The sequence below is a fragment of the Emydura macquarii genome, unplaced genomic scaffold (genome assembly GCF_026122565.2).
Source record: "Emydura macquarii macquarii isolate MOO-44397 ecotype Brisbane River unplaced genomic scaffold, CSIRO-AGI_Emac_v2 contig_2994, whole genome shotgun sequence".
In the NCBI taxonomy this organism is placed as follows: Eukaryota; Metazoa; Chordata; order Testudines; family Chelidae; genus Emydura; species Emydura macquarii.
The window spans coordinates 5,312,864-5,320,369 of record NW_027133131.1 but is presented as its reverse complement, the minus strand read 5'-3'; the positions used below and the strand labels follow the sequence as shown (position 1 = coordinate 5,320,369).

The following is a 7,506-nucleotide window of genomic DNA, read 5'->3' as shown; positions in this document are numbered from 1 at the left end:
GTGCCGCACAGGGAAGGGAGGACTCTGCCCTGGAGCCTTCATCACCTCCTGCCCAAAGCGCTCGTATCAGCTGGGGTGAAACAGCTGCTGCGCCCCACCCCAGAGGTGGTGGCATGTCAGTGGTGGGTGCAGCCCAGTGGCCCCATACGTGCGGTCTGGAAAGCAGCTCGGGTTCGGAAGGGGTCGGGCCAGGCTGGGCTTTTATCTCCACCGTCCCCCGCTTCTCGTTTGCTCCCCTCCGCCACGCTGCCGGAGCGGGCTCTGCCAACGCCGACCCGATCCCAGCAGTGCGGGACCACCGTGCTGTGAGCTTCCCCCCAGCAGTGCCCTGCCAGTGCCCACCTGGACCTCAGCACTGTGAGCTCCCCCCCAGCAGCTCCCATTGTGCTCCGTGGGGATGGGCGTGGGCGGGCTCCACAGCTCCCCCAGGAGCTTCTGGGTGCGTAGCACCCCACCCAAGGGTGCCAGGGAGGGGGTCTGGCTGCCGTGGGCTGGCAAGGGAGAGGGGCTTGGCCCGGGGGCAGCCGAGCCTGGGGGCAGCCGAGCCTGGGGGCAGCGGGTTGCTGCCCCGGATCTGCGCTGCCCAGGCCGAAGGGGCCGGCCACACTGGAATAGCAGCGGGCAGAGCGAGCGCCGCCGGGCTGCCCACGGGGCTCCCTGCCATGGTGGTTGGGAACCACAGAAATGCAGCTCCGGGGTGTGCCAGAGCCGCCCCCGCCCTGCCTGGAGAAATAACCCCCGAGCCGCTGTGTCACCCCCACCACAACACAGCACGCTGTCTGCCTCTGCATCACCCCCCGCAACACAACATACTGCCTGCATCACCCCCGCCTGCATCACCCCCCGCAACACAACACACTGCCTGCATCACATCCCCCGCAACGCAGCACACTGCCTGCATCACCTCCCCTCCTGCATCACACCCCCCGCAACACAACACGCCGCCTGCATCACACACCCCGCAACACAACACGCTGCCTGCATCACATCCCCCGCAACACAACACGCTGCCTGCATCACCCCCCCACCTGCATCACCTCCCCTCCTGCATCACACCCCCCGCAACACAACACGCCGCCTGCATCACACACCCCGCAACACAACACGCTGCCTGCATCACACGCCCCGCCTGCATCACATCCCCTGCAACACAACACACCGCCTGCATCACACACCCTGCAACACCTGTATTACACCCCTGCAAAACACCACAACACAACACCCCCAAAATACACACCCCACAGCCCCTGCATCACACTCCCACAACACAACACACCTCCTGCAACACCCCTATGACCTCTTCATCACAACTCTGCAGAACCCCCCAACTCCTGGATGACACACACCACTACACACACCACATCACACCCCTTGCAACACACACCATAGCATAACCTCTACATCACACACCTACAACCCCTACTGCACACACACACACTAGAATGCCGCAAATACCGCAACCCCTGGATTACACACACAACACTCAACATACCCTAAGCCTGTATCACCCAAACAGCACAACACACTACAACCCCTGCAACACACTTCCCCACCCCCTACAACTCTTGCATCACACAAACACCACAACACACAACATACCATAACCCCTGCATCACAATTCCACACACCACAACCCCTGCTTCACACACACACCTTAACCCTGGCATTACACTCCCTTGCATCACATACCACAATGCACAACACACCATAACCCCTAGGTCACACCCCTCCTCACACTCCGTGTGTCATACACACACAACATACCACCACCCCACACTACAACCCCTGCATCACACAGAGAAACACACCACAGCACACACACATATACCACACCACCTGCAACATACACACAGCCCCCCCCCCCAGCACAGACCCAGATGGCATCTGCAACACCTCCAATCCCACACAAGCAACATGATCTCAACAACACAGCCCTGACGCCAGCGCACAACCAGACATGCACACACACAACCGGTGCAGCAGGCGCGTGGCCCTTCAACACACACAGGCTGGCCCCCGGGCCCCACAAGCCATACGCCCACGTCCCCTCCAGCACAGACGCCCGATGCTAGTGGTGGGGGTTCTGCATGGTTCTCAAGGGAAGCGACGGTGGGGGCCGAGCCCTTAGGAATACCCAGGGCCTCCAACCGGGTCAATGCAGCCACCTCTGGGTCGGAATGGGGTGGCTGCTCACGGCGACCCTGAACAATAGCTGGAAGCCAGCTGCAGGGAAAGATATTTGGGGCTGAGCTCCCAGTTCATCCCCAGGCTGGTGTGAGCTCCAGCCCTGAGAGCCTGTCCCCACAGCCTGGGTTAGATCCACCAGCAGCACAGGTTGGGGCACTCCTGGGCCCCCACGCTATGGGGGGCGGGGAGGGGGTGGCTGTGCTGGGGGCTGGGGAGATCACGGATCAGGCCCGTGGGCAGCTCAGGAAACACCAGAGCCGCCTTAGCTTTGACACAGAGCTCACCTGTCGCCTTGGTTTTTAACCCCTGACGTGCCCTGGCCCAGGAAATCTGATCCTGCCCCTCTCCGATATTAGCAGAGCCCGTCAAACCCAGACGCCTGCTGGCACGTGTTGGGCGGGACGGGGGCCCCTGGGCCAGCGGAGGGTGCTGGCGGGGAGCACTCGCAGCAGGCTCTGGAGCAGGGGGGCCAATGATAGGGTCAGCCCCATGGGGAGGCTGCTCTGATATATGGGGAAATCCCCCTTGATCTCCGGCTAGCACGTGGGCACGGGGCGGGGATCAGGCCTGCCCCACGGTGTGTCAAGCCCCAGCTTGTCTGCGACTGGGGAATCACCTCTTGCTCAGACTGCAGGGATTTGTGCTGGAAGGGCTAAATTCTGTCCAGTCCAGGGGCAGGAGGAGTGGCCCCGGGACAGCCCCGAGGACGCGGGTCGGCGTATTGCATCATTTTAATGTGGCTTTGTCACAGCGAGGATCCGGTGTGGGCAGCGGGGGCTGTGCCCCCCCCGCACGCACACACCCACAAGCGCACAGAGTCACACATCTACGTGCACACACACACACAGATGATCACACGTACACACAGAGACAGGCACGCATGCATTCAAACACACACACAAACCTCCACTCACACACCGGCCAGATACTCACACTGACCTGCACAGGCACAAACCCCGACACGCATGCCGACACACACACAATCACACACACACAGATCCCTGCCAATGTCACTGACTCCTGCGCTAGTGGGAACATGTCTTTCTGGCCAGCAACACCTTGGATGTGCGTGCGTGTTGCAGAGGGGATTCCTGGGCGTGGGTGCCCGTCAATAGGGGATGGAGCAGCGGACACATGTGACAGTGTCACTTTTTGCGTGTGAGGCGGCTGGGGGCAATCTTAAATAACTCCACGGCAGTCACTGGATCCGCGGCCGTTTCCCCCAGCTGAGCCTCAGGCGCTCAGTGCGAACGAGCGTGCACCCATGCGTGCGTGCGCCTGTGTGCAAAGGGCGGGGGGTGTGTGCGCCTGCCGTGTGTGCGCGTGTCTGCAGGGTGAGCAGGGCCTGTGCGTGTCTGGTGTGTGCGCCCGGCGTGTGTGGTGTGTCCTGCACGTTGTCTCACCTCCCGTGACAGGCGCCTTCTCGCTGCATCACCCCCGCTGAGCGTCTCCCCCACAACGGGTGGGGCCGAGCCAGGCAGCATGGCCAGGGCTTGTGAAGTGCGGCTCTTGCTGATTCCTTCCTTGAGGCCTGTCCTCAGCTCCTTCTGCTGCCCTGGCTGCCCACCCCCTTTGATAGTGAGGGGCAGCATTTCCCACGGGGGCGGGGGATGAAGGAGGAGGGATGGGGCGCTGCTGAGAATGGAGGGGGCTGCTGGGGGTCGGGTATTGGGGGGGCCACAGGGTGCTGGGGAAGCTCCCTGGAGTTGATTCCCAGCACGGCTCTGGCTCCACCACGCTGCGCCCAGGACCCAAGGCGAAACCCTTGGCGCCCCATCTGGCTGTCAGCGGGGGCCCATGGGGCCCGGCTCCTCCTCTCCCCACCCGCCGAATGGCTTTGAGGGCCAGCAGATCCCCATCTGGGGAAGGGGGTTCAGGAGACCTCAGGGCCGGCTGCCCCGCTCAGAGCGGGCTCCTGGGGCAGTCGCCCTGTGCTGGGCCCACCCAGGGGTGCCTGTGGCCTGCTCCCTGGAGGGGGAGGGGGCCCGGGGGCCCTTGGACGCCCAGGCAGACGCCTGCCCCTTGCAGCCCGGGGCCCCGGGGGTGCAGCCAGGCCTAGTCCTGCCGCCTGCGTGCTGCTAACCCAGCCTTTGATGAGGGATCCCACCGCAAGCTGAATCGCTGCCACATGACGTCTGCGAGGGGCTGGGGGCCTGGGGGGGGGGGAGGCCGGCCCGGCCCAGCCTCTCTGAGCGGCCGCGGAGCCTCCGCGAAGCCTGGTGCCGTCTCTCATGTGGCTTTCCACAGCCTGGCCCGGCCTCCTCCGATGGGAGCCTGCAATTAGGGATCAATTCCCAGTGTGCGGTAGGGTCGGGGCCAGGCAGGAGGAATGCGGCGCAGAGCCGCTCGGGAGGTGGGGGGGCCCCCCCCAACCCTCATGCTCTGAACAGAGGAACCCCTGCTCCCCTGGGAATGGGGGCACCAGGCTGGAGGACCCCCCCCATCTCCTCCTGCCTTGGGGAGTGAGGGGGGGGCACCTCCCTCCAATTCTCCTCTCCCTCCTTTCCTCTAATTCTCCTCCCCCCCCGCCCCCCACCAGCTTCCCGGCCTCGCTTTTCCCCGGCCGTTTTCCAGCCCCTCTCATCCCCCCACTGCCCATCCCTGTCCCTGGCGCCTGGGAGCAGAGTGGGGCTCAGCTCGCCGGTCCATATGGGCCACTCCCGGGCATTACAGCCCAGTGAGGCCATCCAGCCTGCTATCCCCACTCCTGGCTTTCCCAGCTCAGACCAATGGGCCTGTCTAGCCCAATATCCGCCCTCCCTTCCATTTCAGATCAGACCAATGTGGGCCCCAGTAGCCCTGGCGCGCCCGGCTCAGAACTCCGTAGCCCACTAGAGCTGTCGGCTCAGAGGTAGCATCTGGAAGAAGCAGATGGTGCCATTTGCTTTTCCCTGTGATGCACCCAACAGTAAAAACACAGGCTCACAGCCTCCAGAGGGGAGGGGGGGTGAAGTGGTCGTTTGGCTCTGCTTCGGCATGTGGGTTGGCGCGGTCCACATGTCAAAAAGCTCCAACCTCTGCTCAGCCCCAGGGGCTCCTGTTCTATTGCAGAATGACCTCTCTATTTGACCGCTAGGTGCCCTCAGGCAAGTCAGTTCCCCTCTCTGGGCCTCAGTTTTCCCATCTGTAAAATGGGGATAACGATACTGCCCTTCATGGGAACGTGCTTGGGGATCGACTGATGAAAATGGCTAAATAAGACCGAGGTATTATTAATTAGCTACTGTAACCTTGTGTCAGTTAATAGATTCCTGGATTTTAAGACATGACCTGTACCTCCAGTACTCTGACCTCTGCAACACAGGCCAGAGACTTTCACTCAGCTACCCCTGTACGGAGCCCAGTAACTTATGTCTGATTAAAGCATCTTCCACTAAGGCATCCAGTCTAGATCGGATGCCTTCAAATTCAAATGATGGAGGATCCACCACTCCCCTTGGGCACTTGTTCCAATGGTTAGTCACCTTCCCGGTTCAAAATTGGTGCCTGGTTTCTAGGGGGAATGTATTGTGGCAAGGTGGGCCTGTTTGGCCCTGTGGGTCTGCGCTCCCTACAGCTATGCCGGTGGTGTGGCTGGGTGGGAGCAGGGGGGGGAAGGGGCCCCAGTCCCACCCTCGGCCCCAGGCCCCCACCCAGGGACCCTGCAAGGAGTAGCCTCAAACAGCTTAGTCCAGGGGCTACTACCTTCCCTGGGTCGCTCATCTGTAGCCCCCCTGGCTTGTGGTCCTCCTTCAGTCTCTTTGGGGCTGGCATCCCCTGGTCTTGCCTAGACAGGACATGACTGGGTGTTCTCACCACAGCCACACTACCTGCTCCACTCCGCACTGCTTCTCTACTCAACTCCTTCTCAGCTACCCCCGTTGGCCTGACTGGGAGGCTTTTAACTGCTGGGGCAAGCTCCTTGATTGGCCTCAGCTGGTCTAATTGGCCTAATTGCCCTGGAGTAGCCCCAGCTGGATCACCCAGGGAACAGGAATGTGCTAAGCCTGGGGCTGATATATATGCCTTCCAGCACCCTCCTATAGCCCTCAGGGCTGGCCCAGTCACCGTATCTATGCCCTGTCCTGGCATTTCTCTGAGTCATTTGACTAAAGACCTCTTTTCCCAGGGAACTCTATGGAACGGTTCTCTGGAACGAGCTGTTCAATTCACCCCCAGCTCTGCGTGTTGCCAGCCGAACAGCGCGCTGGCATTCCCAGCAACACCTGCGGCACCCACCCGGCCTGGGCCGGATACTCTGTTGCTCTAACCTTTGTGCAGTCATTTACACTAGTGCAAAGTGCAACTCAGCCTTGGCACACTTTGTTAGACATTTACCAAGAGTTTAATAAATGATTAATAGATGAATGCTCAATCAATTAGTTATAGAGGCCATCATAACTACGTACAGCACCTTCTACAGATGTGCTTAGAACCACCAGTCGTACACATGTGTAATGTATACTCGTGTATCATGTCTCTCTCAGAGAGGAAGGATGGTCCAGTGGTTAGTGCACTCGTGGGACTAAGGAAACCTGCCTCTCTCTCTTCCACAGACTTTCGGTGTGACCTTAAGCAAGTCCCTTAGGGTACAATTTTCAGAAGTTCCTAAGCAATTTGGGAGTCCAAATCCCATCAGAAATAACAAGTCTCTCTGGCCCTCAGTTTCCCCAACTGTACAATGGGGATAATAGCCGTGCCCTGCCTCCCTGCAAGTTTGGAAGGGTAAATCCATTTAAGATTTGATGTGCTCAGATACTAAGGTGAAGTGGGCCATATAAGTACCTAGGATAGGTCTAGGAATCATATATTAACCCCTTTGAACTATTTATAAACATACCCTCAGTACCGGATGTGATCCCTGGAGTACGTAACTATGTGGGATGCAGGGGCATTCAGGTGATCTGTCCATCAAGTACATTGGGGTCTGAGCGTAGGGGAAAAAAATGTTTCTTACTAACTTTGACGTTGCAATAGCTTCTTAAACTCCCAGGATCAACACCCATGTCTGGGTTTTGTCCATTCACAATCAAGTTTCTCTTTCTTCTGAGTTCATAAACTAAACTCTTGTGCCACTGAGGTCACGCTTTGGACTTATGTATATACAGAAATTGTACCGCTTTCTCCTGGGCTAGCTAAAGCGGCACAAACTCCCTAGATGCAGTTCTACCAGTACAAATGTCCTTATACCAGTCGCTATTCCCTTCCAGAAAGATGAATAAGCTGTGCTGGTGTAAGGCACCTTTAAATCCCTATAACTGCATCATATATGGGGTTGTACTGGCATAACTGTATTGGTAAAATAATCACTCCCCCCCCCCCCAGCTGACATAGTTCTAC

General features: G+C 59.2%; 1 long non-coding RNA gene across 1 annotated transcript; it reads right to left on the bottom strand.

Moving 5' to 3' along the window:
- Positions 1-4,269: 4,269 nt before the first annotated feature.
- On the bottom strand, positions 4,270-6,022 carry LOC137140878 (uncharacterized). Its single transcript, XR_010916500.1, has 2 exons — positions 5,872-6,022; positions 4,270-4,461 (listed from the first exon to the last, which is right to left on the bottom strand). It is a non-coding gene; the product is annotated as an uncharacterized lncRNA (long non-coding RNA).
- Positions 6,023-7,506: the final 1,484 nt, after the last annotated feature.